Raw genomic sequence first — 21772 nt, 5'->3', positions numbered from 1 at the left:
GAAATGTTTCTTTAACTCATCTATTGTTATATTTTGACTTATTAATAATAATAGATAATATATTGGTGTATGATAAGTAACTTTATTAAATGAAAAAGTATATGGAACTAACTCCTAATCAGTTAAGAATAGAATAACTTAATTATAATTATATTAATAATTAATTTTAAATTTTTAAAATTTAAAATTTAAAAAATTTAAAATCGATTAAATAAACCTAATTAAAACCTATAAAAACCTTTCTCTTCTCTCTCACATTAACCTATCCACCTCCAACAACCACACATACAGACTCCTCTCTCTCAACGTCAGGCCTTCTTCGCTGGAAGTGAGCATTTTTAATGAAATTGGTTTTCCGTATCGGGTAGTTTCCATCATTGGTGGTGGGAAAAGGAAAATTGATCTGTATACCTATATCTTTGGAGCTGATTTGGTTGTTTTCTTCTTAGTTGCTATTTTTTATCAGTTAATTATGAAAGCTAACAGTGAGTTTTTTGAAGTCTATCAGCTTGAAGATCAGTTCCTAGAAGATTTTGTTTTAGTTTTGATGGTATTTTTTTTCATTGAAACTCACCTTTTTCAGTCTCTCATGTTTATATAAATTCACATCTATCTATTCATTTGGGGAACGAACTTAACCTGCAGGTTGCCTTTTTCTTGATCGTACTTGATCGCATCATATACCTATGTTCATTTGCAATAGTGAAGATTATTTTATATTTATTCAACCTTATTCTCTTCACATATTTGTGGAAATTGTTTGCTTGAAACTAGCTAGATACACCATTGCAGATAGGTTGGAATATAAAAGACTTCATAATAAAGGCGTTGACTCCTTCATGGCGAGTGAAGGTTTCAAGCAGCCGAAATAATCTACCATAGTTTAAGTGAATGAAGATTTGAGATCATGAACAATTATAAAAATATAAAAAAATATTTATTTAATATGAAAAAAACATCCTAATGCTTAACAAAAGAAATATCCAGTTATATTTTGGCAAAAATAATTAGATATCTATAAAATTTAAATAAAAAATTATGAAATTTTAAAAAAAATAGACACATTCCCATTTGCAATACAAAAAATTCAAAAAATATATAAAAGAACATCCATTTAGTATGAAAAAGAAACATTCTGATACTTAGTAGAAGAACATCCATGTATATTAACTTATTTTTATTAAGATGAATTTCGAGGTCCAGCCCATTAAAAAGTTGGCAGAAATTGGCTGAACCCCCTCTTGGTTCCCTAGTAGAATTGTTATTAAATATATCAATGTGTTATAACTCAAATGACATAATTTCTCTATACTTATCTAAGAGACTGCAAGTTCGAGTCTCTATACCTTTAGTAAAAAAAAAAAGTAACTTTATTAAATAGATAATTTCATTAAAATTTTATTAACTGTCATTCTATTTAAATTTCCTGAAAATTGTCCAAAACCTCTTATTAAAAATAATAAAGATATAAATTTTATATTCAATTATGTTAGATGTACACTAAAATTAGCTATTAGAATAGAATATATATTAAAATATAAGATATACATTAAAAATAAATTAAACTAGATATGTATTTATATACAAATATACAATAGTTGATTTTAGTGTACAAGATAATATTTTTGTTTTATATTTTATTGCAAATAGTTAGAAGAAGAGAAATGCATGATTCATATCTTTATTAAGAGGTAAATACCAAATCGGTACTCGAAAGATTCTAACGTTGATAAAATGGTACTTGATTTTTTATTGACAAAATAGTCTCCAAAAGATTTTAAAATTTGACAAAATCATCCAACCGTGAAAAGGATGACATCACAGTAAACGAAAAACGTGATGTGGCAATCGGAAGAGAGCTTTAATAATGGTAGAGAGCTCCAGCGACATTTCCAGCCGTCTTCTTCGCCATGGCAGCGGGGATGCTTCTTCTTCTTCTTTTTCTTCTTTGCCATGGCGGAAGGAAACCCATGGCGAGATGCTGCCATGACAGAGAGAACGCAGAAGGGACACAATAGCATGTTGAAGAAGAAGAAGCGACGAACACGAGAACGCGGCGAGGTGCTGTCTGGCGGAAAGGAACGCGAAAGGAGACACAACAGCGTGTTAAAGAAGAAGCGGTGAACACAAAGAACGCCGCGAGGTGCAACGGCATGCCATGGCAGTCTTTTTCTTCAGCTGTCATGGCGGAAGGGGACGCAGCGGCATGTTGAAGAAGAAGAAGCAATGAACATGAAGAAGGAGGTCACCGGAAACGTCGCCGAATCTCTGCCATCATCGGAACTCTCTTTCGACGATCACATCAGCATTTTTCATTCACTGTGACGTCATTTTTTTACGATTGAGTGGTTTTGTCCGATTTTAAAATCTTTTAAGGCTATTTTTATCGATAACAAAATATATACCATTTTATCAGCGTCAAAATCTTTTGGATACCGATTTAATATTTACCTCGTTTATTAATAATTACTTTCAATTAGCGGTATAAAAAAATATCTATTTATTTTAGTTGTCTATCCGATATCTTGAACTTCATCCCGACTAATTTGGACATGACACGAGTTGTGCACATAATTATAGGATACACTCAACTACGAATTCGGAATCTATTTAAGTGAATCTAAGCCGCTTATACTCAAACCAACATTGTAAAACTGTCAGGAACTAGATCTAAGTTTTTTAAAATCTAAATTTACTAATAATTTTAGATACAAATCTACAAGTTAATTTATTTGACTTGTTTGATTTATCTGAGCCTATTAAAATATATAAATAATTTTGTCATATTTAAAAAGTGTTTATCGTAAGATTTGAATATTTTCAATTTATTATAAATAATTTACATATTTTAAATATTTAGAAATTGAAAAAGACATAAAATTTGGTAAACTACGTATTTGTAATTTTTTTATTTAAAATTACCAGATATTCTATCAACAAATTTTAAATTTAGCTTAGTATTTAAAAATAGGTACATTTTTTGGTGTCTAAATGTTAGTTATAGAATTTAAAAATAAAAGAATAGATCCTATTTTTTTTTATCGCTATTTTTAGATAATTTAGACACAAAATTTATAGGCACAAAAAAACTCCCCTTAAAAATAAGCTACTATCCAACAATAGATCAGTTAATTACATTAGTCTAACATTTAAAGAGCAAAGCCATAATGCTTATTCTATCTAGACTTGTTTCCACCTCTCCAGTTATCCAATAACTTTCTAAGAATTGAATTAGCAATATTTCTCCATAGCATAGATAGACCTTAGCCCATATTATTTTTGGCTTTGACTTCTTCTTAGTTGGATTTCCATAGTATGTCTGTGACGCATTTCAAAACCATATTATGATGATTAAATGCAGTTTATTTTCTGCTGAAGTGAATTAGAGGTTCAAATGACAGTCAATGCATCAGAATTTTTAGTGTTAAACTCTGTTTTTATGAATTTCTTATCATTTAATTTTGTTTCCAAGCGTTCTTATGCTTTTTGATATATTTAAAGAGCTACTGCAGATTAGAAAGGATGGAAAATACAAATTCATGCTATTAAAATAGGAAGAAAAAAAAAAGAGAAAAAATCATTTTATATTTTAAAAATTTATATATAAAATTTTAACATAAACAATGAGTCTAATTTTAAAGTCTTGACAATATAAAATATTTTACACAATCTATTTTTTTGAATGATTATTCACGTATTCAATAAAAATAATAGTTATTTTTTATGATGTAGTATTATATAATTAAATGTACATGTAAAGATACTTTCCAATAAAAGTGCATCAAAATTAAATTTCATGAACAATATCTTAGGATACATGAGAAATGTCTACAACTTCATAAAACCAAACGACATTTATTTTATAGCATTAAAGGTTTGAAGACGAACATTGAAAGCGATAAAGAGTAATTCTTTAGGGGGCAGAGTTTCTATGACAGCAAAAAATTTAAGAACTCGTTGGGTCCAATTAAAGAGCTTTGGGAGTTTCTCACAATTTAACAATTGCAACCCCACAGATGCAATATAGTGGCCAAAAAGCCAGAGAGTATGTCTACAAACGCAAATGAATTTTCACCAAAAAATAACTTGTCTTTGTTCTCATTCTTCAATACCCCTCTCATGTTCCCTCTCATCAAATGTCCATAAAGCCATCATGGTAGTACCATCACTCAATACTTCAGTACATGTAACAATTACAAAACCAAAAGAATAAACCAGAAAGGAGAAGTATAGTGTTACATACCCAAGCAAGAATGAAGTATTAGGAATAGAAGCTTCTAATCATAAAGGGAAGCAAATTTCTTCTCTGCCCTTACATTACACTTAAAGAAAGAGAGTGAAGGATAAAATAGAAAAGAATAGGAAAGAGAATCACGACAGTGTTAGTGAAAAAAAACGTAAAAGATTGTCAGTAAGAATGATTCTAACAGATTTTCATGATTGGAGTAAGGAAAGTATAAGTATTAGCAAAATAAGGAGAGGAAGGGGGCAAACTTATGGAAAGAATGAAGGATAGACCAGGAGAGTGAGGCTGGCTCATACCATCACAACCATTATCCTTTTTTTCTTATATTTCCTTTCTTCTATATCAGTAAATTGAGTGAAATTATCTTGCTTTACTCTTTATTGCTCTAGTTGTTTCATTTTGTCTATTAATTTCACTACCTAAGGTACCACCTGTTACAACTGGTATCATAGCAAGGTTCTGGGAGTGCGTTGTGTATGGTGTCCACGCAAGCCGCTGCAATGGAGGCAAGGATGGACAGACTAGAATGCTGAATAGATGTGATGCAGGAGGAACAAACCAGAAATATTGAGATGATCTTGAAGAGACTGCAGAAGTTGGAGCCACGAGGAAGGCAAGAAGGGAATGAGGTGGGTGAGCAACCGCATGGGAATCAGAATGACGGAGAAACGAAAAGAAAACTCAGCGGAGAGGAAGAGCGAGAATCTGGTAACCCCGCGCGTGGAGGTAAAGCGGAGGGTGGAAGTCCCAACCTTCGACGGGGAGGATGTGTGTGGGTGGCTGGCGAAGATTGAGAGGTATTTCCGCATGGCACAAATTCAATATGGGGAGAAACTCGATTACGTGACGCTGGCATTCAATGGAGAGGCCTTTGAGGTGGCTAGAATGGTGGGAGGAACAGACTCCATTCTTCACATGGAGGAGATTCAAGGAAGACTTGCTGAAGAGGTTCCAACCTGGTGCCATCGCGAATCTGATGGGTCCACTTTTGACAGTGAAACAGATGAGAACGGTGGCCCAATATTGCCGGGAGTTCGAGTCGGCGGCGAGAACACATCATGGCTTGGGGCACAAAGCTCTTATGTGCATCTTCTTGAATGGATTGAAACTAGAGGCGTGTGCAGAGATGGGAATCTCAGATTTTTTTAACCTTCAAGAGTTGATGGATCGCGCAACAGTGATAGAAACCGAAACAATGTGTGGCGGGATGCGGGGATGATTCTGGGAAGAAGAAGAGTGGATTCAGTTACTAGGGGTAATAGGTTCATTCTGCGTCGGAGCTCCAACTGGATCCGGCAAGGCCCAAGTGTCCAAGTGGGCAATAGGATCCGAAATGGGGGTGTGGCTAATACACAAAGTTTTAAGTTTAATGCTGGACCAAATTCTATTTCCACTTTGGTGAATTTAGGGAGAGTAAGAAGTAGTGGGTCAAATAGGTCTAGGCAGCAGGGAGTGAGAAGACTATCCCAAGAAGAATGGGCTGAGAGACAGAAAAAGGCCTATACTTTAAATGTGGAGGGAAGTGGGGACCAGAGCATGTGTGACAAATGAAGCATTGTGAAATTATTCTTTTGGACCAAGTAGAGAAGGAAGAAGTGGCTGAGGAGGTGGGAGACATGGGCCTTGAAGAAAAAGAAACTAAACCAGAGGCAATGGAGTTGCAGCTCTCTTCTTATAGTTTTTGGGATTTGACTACCCATAAGACTTTCAAGGTTCAAGGGAGAATGATGGGTCAAAGAGTGATTGTTCTCATCGACCGTGGGGCTTCCACAACTTCTGAAGAAGGACAATTTTGGGTGGAAAACGGAGGCACAAGAGGCTTTTGAAGTAGTTAAGAAAGCCATGGCAACATTTTTAATCTTGGCTGTTCCATCTTTCTCTAAGCCTTTTGCTCTGGAGACTGATGCCTTTGGTAGAGGAGTGGGAGCAGTCTTGCTGCAAGAGAAAAACTAATTGCATACATGAGCCAAAAGCTATTAGAGCGTGCCAAAGCTAAGTCAGTGTATGAGAGGGAACTCATGGGAATAGTGTTAGCAGTCCAACATTGGAGGCATTATCTTTCGGGACAATATTTTACTGTGTATACGGACTAGAAAAGCCTCAAATTCCTTCTAGAGCAGAGAATATGAGGGGAAAAACAGCAATGATGGATGACCAAGCTTCTTGGGTATAATTTTGACATAAAGCACAAGGAGGACAGTGAAAATACAGTGGCCAATGCCCTTTCTCGGAAGTTTCAGCTCTCTTCATTGTCAATTGTGCAGTCAGCCGAGTGGGATAAACTAGAGGAGGAGGTTCAAGCAGATGAGAGGCTTCGAACCATAATACAGAGGCTACTCAGAGGGGACAAAGTGCCGTTTTAGTTTCTTTCTGAGTCACTCTCAGTTAAAAATGAACTACTAGATTCTTATGATGTTTACGTTACTCTTGAACAACAGTATACCTGAATCCTAAACCAGTTAATTTTATTCGTTTATTTTACTTGCAAGGGTATCATCAGTAGAAGAATATTTGAGTAAAATAGATCGGAAGTGGTGGCCCAAAGTATTAATTGTAGAACTGCATCACACCAACTAGCCACAATAATGAATTGAGTTGGCATTCGGAAACGGGTGTGCTCATGGCTTTGATTGTTTGCCCTCGAATCAATGCAATTCACTCATGCAAATAGCCCCTTCCTCCTCCTCCCCTATATATAAGGGATCTCTAATACCTGTTTTCTTCCGTGGCAGGGTACACACACATACACATTATTCATTAATTAAGCAAGCTAGAGCTACACTTAGCTTCCCTTCATTTACAAATTCTAAGGTATGAATTTTGTATATTCCTATAATTTGTGAAATCTGAAACATAACAATTTCTATGATTGTGATATAGAATAAATTCGTTTATGAACTATATATCTGAATTGCTGAGATTTTTTATCTGGAATTTGCATGCATGTTCTTGTTCCTTCCTGTTCTTGTTATGACTGGTGATTTAGGTCATAAACACACTAAAGAGGGATCAAACAAACCACCATGGCTTAACCTCACCCATTCACAGGTGTGAGGGAGTGAAATACAAAAACCAGCTTCTTACTGTTCTCAACATGAACAATGTTAGTATATTAGTTATGAGTAATGAGCAGCTTAGAATAGATTAGATTAGTAGTAACTGGTGATGCAATGAATGCAGATTAATTAATTAATTGCAATGCATGTGTACAGGTGAAGGTGCACTTTTTGGCTTGCTAAGAGGCATCTTTCAGAACTCATTACTAACTGGTCTATATATGATAATAAGGTGCTTATATTGAATGTATCAAATTTGAACTAAGTTTTATGATCTTACATTCTTCAGTGCTTAGTAAACAGTTTTACAATTATTTATTTCTTACCAAAGTTTCTTTTTCGGCTATTAATAAGATATATGTCTACATGTGTTGAAGAATAGCTAAATTGATTTAGTGTTCAATAAGAACAGCTACTGTGACTATTTGAGCCTCAGAAGATCGAAGAGGACCCAATTTGATTGAGGTAATGCAAGAGAGAAACTTCTGGATTCTATTGAAGATCTGAAACCAGACTCAATTGTACTGGGAAGCAGGGGACTTAGCACAATCCAAAGGTGTGTATTTTATTTATTTATTTATTTATTTATTTATTTATTTATTTTTGGGTACAATTCCCTGTTTTGGGTACAATTCCCTGTTTCTGATTTATGCCATATATACAGTTATGTCATCATGACAAGCTCTCAAATCGACTTCTTCTTGTTGAGGAGAGTCGATCGGAAATTTTGCATTAACTGTAAAATTATCCCGGGAGAGAGTTTGACAACACAACATAGGGTGCTCGTCATGGATTTTCGCGTTGAGCAAAAGTTGAGGAAAAGACATCATACGAAGAACCCAAGGACGAGGTGGTGGCGGATGAAAGGTGAGGAACAAAGAAGCTTCCTAAGACGGGTAGGAGAAGAGGCAAAGTGGGATGGGAATGGAAGCGCGGAAGAGATGTGGAGGGAGATGGCAGAAGTTATTAGAAGAACAGCAAAAGAAAGTTTTGGTGAATCTAAAGGAATAGGACCAAGAGACAAGGAGTCCTGGTGGTGGAATGCGAGTATACAAGAAAAGATAAAGATAAAAAGGGAATGCTTTAAAGAGTGGTCTTTATGCCGCAATGCAGATAACTGGGAAAAATATAAGGCGGCTAAGAAAGAGACAAAAGTGGCTGTAAGTGAAGCAAGAACAAGAGCATATGAGGGTCTCTACCAGTATTTGGGCACGAAAAAAGGAGAAAAAGGTATATATAGAATCGCAAAGAGCCGGGAAAGAAGAACGAGAGATTTGGATCAGGTTAAGTGCATAAAGGATAAGGATGGAGAGGTGTTGGCTCAAGAGGAGAAGATTAATGAAAGGTGGAAGAGCTACTTCTACGAGTTATTTAATGAGGGACAGAAGACTCTTCCGAGCCTTGGTCGATTATGCACAAGGGAAGAAGATCAAAACTTTGACTACTATCGAAGGATTCGAGACTTCGAGGTAAAAGAGGCTCTAAAGCAGATGAAAAATGGCAGGGCAGTAGGACCTGATAATATCCCGATTGAGGTTTGGAAGGGTCTTGGAGAAAAAGGCATCAACTGGTTAACCAAGCTTTTTAATGAGATTTTAAGGTCAAAGAAGATGCCTGATGAGTGGAGAAAGAGCACCTTGGTACCTATCTACAAGAATAAGGGGGATATACAAAGTTGCGGAAACTATAGAGGGATTAAGCTTATGAGTCATACTATGAAGTTATGGGAAAGGGTAATAGAACGGAGGTTGAGAAAAGAGATACAAGTAACAGAGAACCAATTTGGATTTATGCCGGGCAGATCTACCACTGAAGCAATATACCTATTAAGAAGGATGATTGAGAGGTATCGTAGTAATAAAAGGGATCTACATATGGTGTTTATTGATTTGGAAAAAGCGTATGATAGGGTACCAAGGGAGGTCTTATGGAAGGTTTTAGAAAAGAGGAGAGTAAGGATCGCATATATTCGGGCAATTAAAGACATGTATGATGGGGCCACAACTAGTGTGAAGACTCAAGGTGGTGTGACAGAAGAATTCCCTATTGGTATAGGATTACACCAGGGATCATCCTTAAGTCCATACCTTTTCACATTAGTCTTGGAAGTACTCACAGAGCACATCCAAGAGCCTGTGCCATGGTGCATGCTTTTTGCCGATGATATCGTCCTTATGGGAGAGTCAAGGGAAGACCTAAATAAGAAGTTGGAGTTATGGAGAGAAGCTCTAGAAGTGTATGGTCTGCGCATAAGTCGTAGCAAGACGGAATATATGGAATGTGAGTTCAGTCTGAGAAGGGAAAACCCCAATATAGAGGTGAAGATTGGAGAAAACATCCTACGAAAAGTTAAAAGTTTTAAGTATCTTGGGTGCATCATACAGGATAATGGAGAGATTGAACAGGATGTAAATCATAGGATCCAAGCAGGTTGGTCAAAATGGCGGAGTGCATCTGGTTTTATATGCGACAAAAAAGTGCCTTTAAAACTTAAAGGTAAATTCTATCGCACCGCTATAAGACCGGCTATGCTGTATGGTACGAAGTGTTGGGCGGCTAAAGGGGAGCACGAACATAAGCTGAGTGTGGCAGAGATGAAGATGTTGAGATGGATGAGTGGTCATACGCGATTGGATAAAATAAGGAATGAAGATATAAGGGAGAGAGTTGGAGTAGCACCCATTGTGGAAAAGATGGTTGAATCGCGTCTCAGGTGGTTTGGACATGTGAGAAGAAGACCGATAGAACATCCAGTCAGGAGGGTGGATGAGATAGAAGATGGACAAAAGGCGAAAGGAAGAGGAAGACCTAAGAAGACCATCCATGAGGTGGTCAAATGAGATTTACATGTAAACGGTCTCTCTGTAGACATGATACATGACAGAGCACAATGGCGTCGTTTGATTCATGTAGCCGACCCCACTTAGTGGGACAAGGCTTTGTTGTTGTTTGTTGTTGTATACAGTTATGTCGTGGAGTAGTTATCCCACCTTACGTGGTAACATTAACCCTTTATCTTTTGGGTCTTATTACAAGTAACAGAAGAAGCTCAATCTGTAGATGCTAGCTAGTGCACTATCAGTGTCTTTGTGCCAAATACTTGGTGTGAGTTTGTTTTGACAAATGATAGTTGACTTATAGATCACAATGATTATTTTGCTGTTTAATCTTCGTTACCAATAATTTAAGAATCGCTATCAAACTTGTAATATCTACGTGAATGACTGATCTTGTAGGAAGATGTATGTATAACCTTTGATAATTATTAATATATAAAAAGAATTAAATTTTGAATACTAAAGTTCTAGACTTCCAGTACTTTGTACTGGAACAAGATTTAGTGGTTTATATGTAGAATGTAGAATTGTTCGAGCGTGGCAACGAGGCTGTGGTTGTCACCATCTACTGATCTTTATCTACCTCTCCTTGAGGATGATGCCATGGGAGTTACGTTCCACAGAGCTTTGTGTTATTAATTAGTGTGTCTGTCTCTTTTTTATAATGCAGTAGTTTATTCATGATTATTCCCCAGTTTTCATGGCTCTTTTGTACAAATACAAGTGTTTCATTTGAATCGCTTTCCTTGTAATTATCTTCCACTATTTTTATTCTATAATTCCTTAAAGATATGAATAAGGTAAATAAGTATCTAAATATTGATTTCCATGAGTAAATTTTTATCACTGAAATAATGAGAGCTTCAATATAATAGATAAGGAACTATTTTGGGCAAATGGGGATGGCTTGCCTTCTAAATTAATAGATAAGTTTTTAATTACTGTGAGATCTATCCTTCCCCTTTTCAGAACTGACACAGAGACCATTATAGAGCGGTTTAGACGAGTAACCCTGGAGACATATAAATCCTCTGCTTTTTACATTGTCTATATTTCTAAAAATAACTCGAATTTCTATATTTTGCTTTCCATTGTTTTCCTCCATTCTAAAATATTTGTCACTTTGATAATTTGGTATCTTGATTTCGGTATTCTCATTTTCATTGAATTTTACATTGTTAGGTTTAGTTTTAGGACAGGATGATATATATATATATATATATATATATTTTCTTTGTTGGCTTACTTTGCTAATGCATTATTAATCTGTTTGCGTAGATACATGATTTATGTATCTATTTTACTGAAGTCCATATTGTAGTAATGCTTGATGCTACATGAATATCACATTGATTCTTTTGGAATTTTATTCTGGTCAAATACATAATATAATGCCACTTTGTCAATTTAATTGTTAGTCTGAGTGTCTAGACTTATGGTATGGAACACATTGCATTGTATGTTGATGTATGTTGTAGGTTGACGTCTATACATTATCAAGAAAGTGGAAGGAGTTGGTTGATAAGGCCCGGGCCAAGCAGCTCCAACCTCATGAGTATAGCACAGGTACAAGACTCAAATATTTATAATTATTTGGGATTTTCTTCAATCCAAATTGGAGAAGATTGAAAACAGCTTGCAATTGAAAATACTATTGAACCGGTTAATCACATTTTGGATTTTAAATGTACAACCCTAGAACATAGATATTGAACCAAAGCTTATCCAAATAAGTTAGTATGCTAGATCAATCAAGGCTGTTGAACTTCAGCAAAGATTGACTTCTCTGTCCAATTAATCTCAAAATCTTAGGTCTAACTTTGCTCTGAGTGCAAGATACACATTTATAGACTCTGGGTGCTAATTCTTCATTAAAATACAAATTAGGTTGATGTAATTAAAATTGAATAATACAAACTAGGATATATAGATATCTTATTCATCACTTTTGATTTCTTGCTACAATAATAATACATTATCAGATCTCTTAATAGCCTACATAGCTGCATATATAAATCTCTATACATTTTTTTTTAATTTATATAATGGGAGGTTATTTAATTAGATCAAATCTCTTATTGAAGAATGGTCTTTTGGTGTGAGTAGTAACTTGAAAATAGTCCGTGAAAAAAAAGTTGTTTTATTCTTTTTCAATTTGAATCGGTTATGTTTTTTATATATGTAGGACTTGGTTTACTCCAAATATACAAGCCCTCAGGAATGGATAATCCTGGCACTGGCACTGGCACGCCACATCAGGAATGCACTAAAGGACTATGATGATGATGAGGATGAAGATGACACTGAAGACTATAGCTAATAGTTTTAGTATGGTTGAATAATATACTAGGAATTATAGTTGATGATCAATACATTTTGTCTATATTTTGAATTATATTGACTTGCTTGTTTATAGTACTTTTCTTTTAGTTTGATAATACGATGAATTTGTTTATTTTTGAAATTCGAATACAAATTAGATAAAAATTTGTATTAAATTTATATTTATTTTGTATGAAAACAAGTTTATTTTGTAATTAGAAAAATAAAAAAAATTCTATTTTACATTACTGACGGATTTACAGACGAATTTTCTGTTTATAATCAGAGTGTGAGATGATTTTCCAAAGTTCAAATTACAGACGGAAAATTTGTCGAAAAATCCGTCTGTAATTACAGACAGAAAATCCGTCAGAAAATCCGTCTGAAAATCTGCCTGTAATTACAGATGGAAAATCCGTCTGAAAATTCGTCTGTAATTACAGACGGAAAATCCGTCGGAAAGTTCATCGCCTTCGAGAAATGGATGGAGAATTTATAGAGGGAAAATCTGTCGGTAACTAGTAAAAATCCGTCGGTAAATAATTTCCGACGGAGCTTTTACAGAGGGACAAAATCCATCGGTAATTTCGTCGGTAACCAAAAATCCGTCTATAATAAAGACTAAATCTGTCTGTATTAATTCATTTTCTAGTTGTGATTCTTGCTTTTTAGTATTTAAATATAATCTAAAAAGACAAAAATACTAAATAAAATTAAAGTGGCTACTTAAAAATAATAAAACTTTGATAAAAGACAAAAAATAATAAATAAAGGTGATTGCTGAAATTATTTGGTTTTTTATTTTCTATGGTATTATTAAATTTTATATTAATTTACGGGGAGATGATATTGTCACTTCTTTATTTTTTACAAATTTATATAAAATAAAATATAAAAAAATAATGTAAAAAATACTATTATTAAAAATAGGACTGATATTATTATTTCTTTATTATATATTCATCTAAATTTTGCATAACACGTGAATTTAAATTTAGTATTATAATGAGAAAATATGGAAAAATAATAATATTAGTGTACAATGTATACAATAAATTAAAAAAAATTAAAAATTAAATATTAAATATTAAATTTTTAATTAATTATTTAATTTTAAAATTTAAAATTTAAAAATTTAGGATTAGCATTTAAATACACGGTTATTTTCAATTTCACTATAATCTCTCAACCTCTATTCTATCCCGAAAACTCGTCACTGTCCCTAGGTCCCGGAGACCATGCCAACGCGCTCATGACCATCAACAACGATGATGATCTCACGAAAGCTTTTGAGATATTTGTGTGGGAGAAGGAGAACACGGAGGCTTCATCGTCATCATCAGGTATCACTCCGAATTGAAGGGTTTGCAATGGATGCTGCAGCGGCTTGGTCTTGAAAGTTCATATGATGACTGCATCGCCATGATTGCTGTCTTCGATACTGATCCTAATTAATTATTTTTTTCGTCTTATATCATCACTGAATGTTTAATTCACTAGATATATAGATGGTTATTTTAATTTTTAATTGAATGGTTATTTTGTTCGATTTAATTTAAGTATATACAATTAACAAATGCTAGATGGTCATTTCACTAAGTAGTTGGATGATTATTTTAATAACTACGTGGATGGTTGTTTAATGGCCGATGAGAAAGCTTCTAACGCCGAAGAGGTGGGATGATTGATGAGGATAGGGGTAGCAGACAGTTGAGGGGAAGAGGGTGTTTGGGTAAATTTCATTGGCAAATTAGGGTTGGGATGGTTAATTTTTTGAAATAACTGTTTAGATTTTTTTTTTCTGTGTATTGGACCAAATTTAAAATCCTTTATAAGTATTGTCAAGATTTTTTATTGTCTCCCTAACAAAGTTCATATAAAAAAGAAAGCGTACTTGTTTGTGGCATGATAATTGGTAGTAATAATTTCTATTTTGTGCATGGTCTGCCTAAATTTTTTATGAGTATCAAATTAATTTGTATCTCAAAATTTTTGTACTTGTTTGTTGGGAATACTATAATTATTCGAATTCGTAGAACTTCAATTCTATTCTGCTTAAAAATCATTTTAGTTATTGTTCCGTTCGTTGGTTATACTTCGACTAAGGTAAAACTATAAATTGGAATCTAGTTAAACTAAATACACACGTACTATATCAGGAGTATGTAGAAAGTATGTGTTTTGCTCTCCTAACAGACTTATCCCATAAAATCAAATAATTACGTGCCAACTCAAATGGACACAGGAATCTCTCTGCAAATCTCTCTAAAAAAGCTCACTAAAGAGCCGTTATCACATAATTAGGCCCACTAAGTAACCGCCTGTAGCACAGCAATTCTATAAATATATCCACTCCTGACATGAAGAAGGTACGTTATTCACTCTGAATATCATCTCTATTATTCACACTCTTACTAACTTGAGCGTTGGAGTCCCTTTGCAGGTGCCCAACGCCACCGTCCTTAAAAGAAGACGATGTTCCTTCCTCTCACTCCCAAGGAAGGCAAGTTCAAGCACTAACAGATAGGGGTGTTCATGGTTTGGTTAATCCAAAAATCAAACCAGTTTTTTGGTTAACCAAAAATATAGTATTGGTTAATTAACCAAATTGGTTTTACATGATGAAATCGGTTATTAACCGGTTAGTGAATTTCAAAACCGGTTTTTAACCGGTTATTAAAATAAAAGCCGGTTTTTAAAAAAATAACCGGTTTTTATATAAAAACCGGTTTTTGTACTAAAAATTGGTTTTTACATGTAAAAATAGATTTTTACACAAAAATTAATATTTTTACATATAAAACCCAAATTTTTACACAAAAAACCGGTTTTTGTCCCAAAAACCGGTTTTTATACTAAAAAATTGGTTTTTACATGTAAAAATAGATTTTTACACAAAAATTAATATTTTTACATACAAAAACCCAAAATTTTAAACCTTTTTTTAATTGAATTTTTTAATCTAATTTTTTTCTTTCTAATGATACGAGTAACATTTGTAAATAATGAAGTCCCTTCCATTGCTTTCGTTCCTTTTTCTTTCTTATCTCTTTTCAATATTTTCTATAAATAATTTTTTCTCTTTCTCTCTCTCTCCTCTTCTCTTTCTTTTCTCTCTCTCTCCCCCATTTTTCTCTCTCCTCCTCTCTTTCTCTTCTCTCTCTCCCCCTCCTCTCTATCTATCTCTCTCTCTCCCCTTCCCCCTCTTTCTCCCCCTCCCCTTTCGTTCTCTCTAGCCTTCTCTCCCTTTCTCTCCCCATGCTCTCTCTCCCCCTCCCTCTTTCTCTCTCCCCTCCTCTCCCTCTCTCCTTCTCTCTCCCCTCTTCTCTTTTCTCTCTCTCCTTCTCTTTTTCTGTCTCTCTCTCCTTCTCTCTCCCCATCCTCTCTCTCTCCCCTCTCTCTTTCTCTCTCTTTGTCCTCTTTCTCTCTCTGCTTTTCTCTCTCTTATCCTTCTTCTCTCTTCTTATCTCTCTCCTTTTTTTCTTTCTCCTCCTCTATCTTCGCCTCCTCTCTCTCTTCTCTCTCGCTTTAGAGAGAAGAGGAGAAAAGAGATAGAAGAGGGATAGATATTAAGAGAAGGTTGAGAGAGAAAGAGAAAAGAGAGAGTAAGAAAAGAAAGAGGAGAAGGAGAGAAAATGAAGAGAGGAAGAGGAGGAGAGAGAGAAAGAAGAAAAGGAAAGAGAGATGAGCGAGAGAGAGAAAGAGAGAAAAGAAAAAAGAGAGAGAGGAAGGAGAGGGGAGAGAGAGAGAAAGAGAGAGAAGGAAAAAGAGAGGAGAAAGTAGAGAGATATGGGAGAGAGAGAGAGAGAAGGAGAGGAGAGGAGAGAGAGAGGAGGGGAGAGAGAGGAGGAGGAGAGATAGAAAAAGGGGAGAGATGATTAGAGAGAAAAAGGGGAGGAGAGAGAGGAAGAGAGAGATCGGAGGGGGAGAAAGAGGGCAAAGAAAGAGAGAGAGAGAGAGAGAGAGAGGAAGTGAGAGAGTGGAGAGAATGAGAGAGAGATAGAGAGAGAAGGAGAGAAAGAGAGAGGGAGAGAGAGAAAGAGGGAAGGGGATAGAGAGGGAGAGAATGATAGAGAGACAAGGGAGAGAGAAAGAAAGACGAGGTGGAGAGAGAGAGAGAGAGAGAGAGAGAGAGAGAGAGAGAGAGAGGGGGAGGGAGGGGAGAGAGAGAGGAGGAAGATGGGAGAGAGAGAGAGAGAGAAAGAGAGGAAGATAGGGAAAGAGAGAGATAGGGGAGAGAGAGGAGGAGAGAAAGAGGGAAAAAGGAGAGAAAGAGAGAGAGAGAAGCGGAGAGAGAAGGAAATGAGAGAGGAGATAAAGAGAAAAATGAGTTAGAGAGAGAAGGGAGAGAGTGGGGGGAAGGAAAGGGGAGAGAGAGGGAAAAGAGAGAGAAATAGGGGAAAAAAAGAGAGAGAAGGGGATAGAGAATAGAGAGAGAGAGATGATAGGGAGAGAGAAAAGGAGAGGAGGAGAAAGAGAAAAATGAGAGAGAGAGAGAGAGGGAGAGTAGGAAAAAAGAGAGATAGGAGGAGAGAGAGAAGGGAGAGAAAGAGAGAGAGAGAAAGAAGGGAGGGAGAGAGAGAGAAAGAGAGAGTAAGGGGGAGAGGGAGGGAGAGAGAAAGGGAGAGGAAGGGAGAGAGAGAGAGAGAGAGAGAGAGATAGAGAGAGAAAGAGTATGTAATTTGGTTTTGAAATTAGGTTTTGATTTTAATTTGGTTTTGGTTTTGGTTAACCGGTTAAAAATCGGTTTTTTTTAATTTGGTTTTGGTTAACCAATTCTAAAAAATATGGATATGGTTTTTAAATTGTTTCATTAAACTGGTTAACCAAAATGTGGTTATGGTTTTTTAACCGGTTAACCACATTTTGGTTTTTTTATGAACACCCCTACTAACAGAATAGGCTATACCTCGAAGTCTATTTTCACACAGGAACATTTGACGCCCACCGTGGGGCCGAAGCAGTTAATCTAACCCCACCATTCCTTATATATTGCACTTTATTTTCTCTCTTTCACACAGTTTCTCCAACCTTTTAACATGGCCGACAACAGAGTTCACTCTAATTCATTACTTTCATCTCTTATAGTTCACATACTTACTTGAGCGTCGGAGTGCTTTTTGCAGGTGCTCCCACCACCGTGTTTCACCGTGCCGAGGTTATTTCCGAAGGCTACCTTCTAGACGACGTATAGCTCTCCACCAATAGATTAGCAGCCTCACTGGGAGAGATATACTTTGGCTAGACCTGAACGAAATATTTGGCGCCCACCATGGGGCCGAAATTAAATAACTCCATGACAACCTTTTGTTATTATTTTTGCAGGTCCACAGCTGATGATGTTGTTCTCCCACCTACTCATGATGAACTGGTGGCAATGACCATCACTCTCCAAGTGGAGGCAAAGAAAATGGCCAATCTTCTGAACGACGGGAGAAAAAATGAGAGAAATAAGTTCATAAAGTTGGAATTATATTCGAGTTTTTAATCAAATTTAACAATCTTTTACAATTTATTAACTTATCATTTATTCTATCTTTTTGGTGATAGTGAATCTTTTTTATATTCATTTTAAATTCATGTATTACTCGTAAATGAGTATTCGTTTTATTCCTTATTTTACATTGCTTTGCTCTGATTATAATATTTATTATTATGCCGAATTCCTTTTTTTTCTTATGTTGTTGACTATAGACTCACCATGGTAATGACACTTTTTTTATTGATTTTTAGCAAAACAGCATAATACATAACTACTTATTCCTATTGACACGCTAATAAGCTATATTTTTTTTTATTCTTTCTCAATTGTTTTCATGTATTATTGAAAACTTCTCTATTTGTTATTTATATTATCGTTATTAGTAATTACTGCTTGTTCTTTAACTAATTACTCAATGTTCATGCTGTCTTATTCATGTTTTTTCCAATTATTCGGAATGACGGAGTTTAATTTTAACTTTAGCCAATAATTTCAGAATATGTATTTAACAAAATTTATTCTTAATATATTGGCGATTGGAACAGGACATGACATGTTTAATGTGTCTTCAATTTTTCACCTTCAACTTATGAGAATGGACCTCGATCATACATGAGCAAATTTCACCTTCTTCACCAACTCAGATTGAGTTATAGCTTATGAACCTTACTATAAGTCGCCGTTGACATTTCTACTTCGGTAAAATTATGTATATGTATAATCTAATTTGCTCATATATATGTTTTATGTCAACTTTCAATACATCATAACTTCCTACGAGGTATCTACTACTCTATATATTCGAATTGCTTCACATTATGTATGTATCTTATCATTTCATATATCAAAATCAATCAATCAATCCATCGAAAAATAAAATTGGCTATTAATCAATCCGAAAAAAATGACTTTTTACCAACCAAAAAACAAACTCAATTAACAATTATCTCAATTTATTTTTCTATTTTACAATAATTTATGCATGTTTACTTTCAATCCATTTTATTTATGTTACAAATCTTTATTATTCACTCAATATTCAATAATTAATTGTTTGGGCAAGAAATTCGTCAATAAGTTGCTGTGGATTGGAAAAATTCTCAAAGACAATTGATCATTGCATCCTCGGATCATACAATCGATTCGGTCAACTAATACATATTTTCGAACTTTTCAGTTCGCATCAATCAAATACTATATGCCATCCATGAAAAATTGTTCTCAAGCAAAAAAGTATCCCCACATAATTATATTGATTGAACAACTCTTACCATTCAATTGGTTTTGAATAAATATCGATTAACTGACTAAGTTTGGGGGCTACCACTCATTGAATAGCCATAACTATCTCACATTCTAATCTTTTTTATTCATTTTTATTTATTTGTTTATCTATTTCATCTGTTCGATCGTTCATAACCTTTCAATATCACTTTTTCACTACCAATTTTTTTCATTTTTTCTCTCTATTCAATCTAACAAGTTGAGCTTGGGGTTGCCATAATCACAATTCCGATTTATAGGTCGGAAGCTCAACCTGTTTAATTGAAAAATTTTTACAGGTCAAGCTTAGGGGCTATGTTCCATCCGTTGGCTATACTTCAGCTCAGGTAAAACTATAAATTGGAATCTAGTTAAAACTAAATACACACGCTATATCAGGAGTACGTGGAGAGTACATGTTTTGCTCTCCTAACAGACTTATCCCATAAAATCAAGTAACTACGTGCCAACCCAAATAGGCACAGGAATCTCTCCGCAAATTTCTCTAAAGAAGCTCACTAAAGAGCAGTTATCACATAATTAGGCTCACTAAATAACCGCATGTAGCACAACAATTCTATAAATATATCCACTCATAACATGAAGGAGGTACGTTATTCACTCTGAATATCATCTCTATTATCCACACTCTTATTAACTTGAGCGTTGGAGTCCCTTTGCAGGTGCCCAACGCCGCCGTCCTTACAAGAAGGCGATGTTCCTTCCTCTCACTCCCAAGGAAAGCAAGTTCAAACACTAACAGAATAGGCTATACCTCGGAGTCTATTTTCACACAGGAACAGTTACATTTAAAATGCTTTAGTAATCTATATTGTAATTTATTATAATATAGATGTTGGTTTAACTTATATAGGAAATCAATTAATAATAAAATATTTTTTTACAAATTATACATATGTGTTTTGTCTCTAAAAATAATGTTGCAAAAAATTAATATTATGTGTTTGTAATTAAAAGAAAAAAATATTGCCAAAAATTCAAGTGTTACAAAAAATTTTAAAAATGAAAAATTGTCACCAATTATGTTAAAAATATTTGTCTCACAATATTACGTTTTTTTGTAATAAATCTTTTTTTGTTACAAAACCATTTTGTAACTCTAAGTACAATGAAAGTTTGGGTTAATAGTTAAATTAGTTCCTAAAAAATGACTCAATCTTTAAATTCGTCTTTAAAAAATTTTATCAATCAAATTAGTCATTCAAAGATTATAAATTAATCATTTTTGTCTTTAGTCATTCAATTAGCACGCAGTTTTCGCCAATAATTGATGATACGAAAGATTAACTCATACCATACATAACACCTAGCATATCCAATTAAAGGCTAAACAAATATATATTTATAAAAATTTATCAATTTAGTGTCGTTAGATTATATTAGGTAGGGGTGTGCATGGGCCGGGTGAAACCGGGTTTGATGTGACCCAGACCCGGCCCGAAATATATATCGGACCTATTTGTTAGACCCGAACCCGACCTTAAACCCGATGAAACCTATACACTTTCGGGCCACGATTATACCGGGTGAAAACCGGGCCGTTAACATTATATTACCTTGATACCTTCTTGTAAGTTAGCATGTAAAAATATCCAAATTTCCAAGACTCCAACCATTATTTGACATGGTAAAATTCACTTAGAAAAATATAATAACTACTAACTCTTCTCTAAAATTAAAGTATAACTATAATCAATACTAATATTGCCTAATAACACCAAATATTTAAATCAATACAAATAACACAAGATTATGCATTAGTCTAAAGTCTTATGCATTTTAAACATAAAACATTAACTTATAGTCTTATATATAATGACTAATAACACAAAATATTAAGGTTTACAATAGTTAAATTTCACATAATAATAGCCATCACCATCACTAATAACACAAAATATTAATTGTGTATGATAACCGGGCCATCGGGCCGATTTCGGGTGACCCGAGCTATGGCCCGGACCCAACCCGGAATAATGACCGGGTCTACTTTTGAGACCCATACCCGACCCTAGACCCGATGAAATCACATCAAATTAGCCCCTAAAGTGTTCGGGACCGGACCGGGTCTTTGGGTTGGGCGGGGCCATGCACACCCCTAATATTAGGATTAGTATTTGTATAATTGAAAAAATTGACTAAATTGATAGATTTTTATGAATATATTTATTCAGTGTCCAATTGAATATGCTAGGTATTATGTATGCTGTCAGTTAATATTTTATATCATCAATTGTTAACAAAAACTATTAATTGAGTGATAGAAAAACAAAAATAATTAATTTATTTGTAATCTCTGAATGACTAATTTGATTGATAAAATTTTTTAAGAACGAATTTGAAAAATAATTCATTTTTTAGGGACTTATAAAAATTTTGTAACAATTTAGTTTTGTTATAAAAGCATTTAGTAACAAAACTAATATATTTTTTAATAATTATTTTTATACAAATACTTTTTTTTTTTTTGTGATGCCCAAGAGTGTAAAAAAGCTATGGTGGTTGATCATTCATATTATTATCATATAGACTATCCAATCAATCC

General features: G+C 34.5%; 1 long non-coding RNA gene across 1 annotated transcript; it reads left to right on the top strand.

Moving 5' to 3' along the window:
• The first annotated feature begins 5838 nt into the window (after positions 1 to 5838).
• Positions 5839 to 12601, top strand: LOC140177085 (uncharacterized). The gene is made up of 6 exons (XR_011868772.1): positions 5839 to 7057; positions 7233 to 7349; positions 7459 to 7534; positions 7715 to 7858; positions 11618 to 11705; positions 12325 to 12601. It is a non-coding gene; the product is annotated as an uncharacterized lncRNA (long non-coding RNA).
• Positions 12602 to 21772: the final 9171 nt, after the last annotated feature.

Source organism: Arachis hypogaea, chromosome 12 (assembly GCF_003086295.3).
Source record: "Arachis hypogaea cultivar Tifrunner chromosome 12, arahy.Tifrunner.gnm2.J5K5, whole genome shotgun sequence".
NCBI classification, from domain to species: Eukaryota; Viridiplantae; Streptophyta; class Magnoliopsida; order Fabales; family Fabaceae; genus Arachis; species Arachis hypogaea.
Note: the sequence above shows the minus strand (reverse complement) of the source record. Positions and strands in the feature narration are given on the sequence as shown.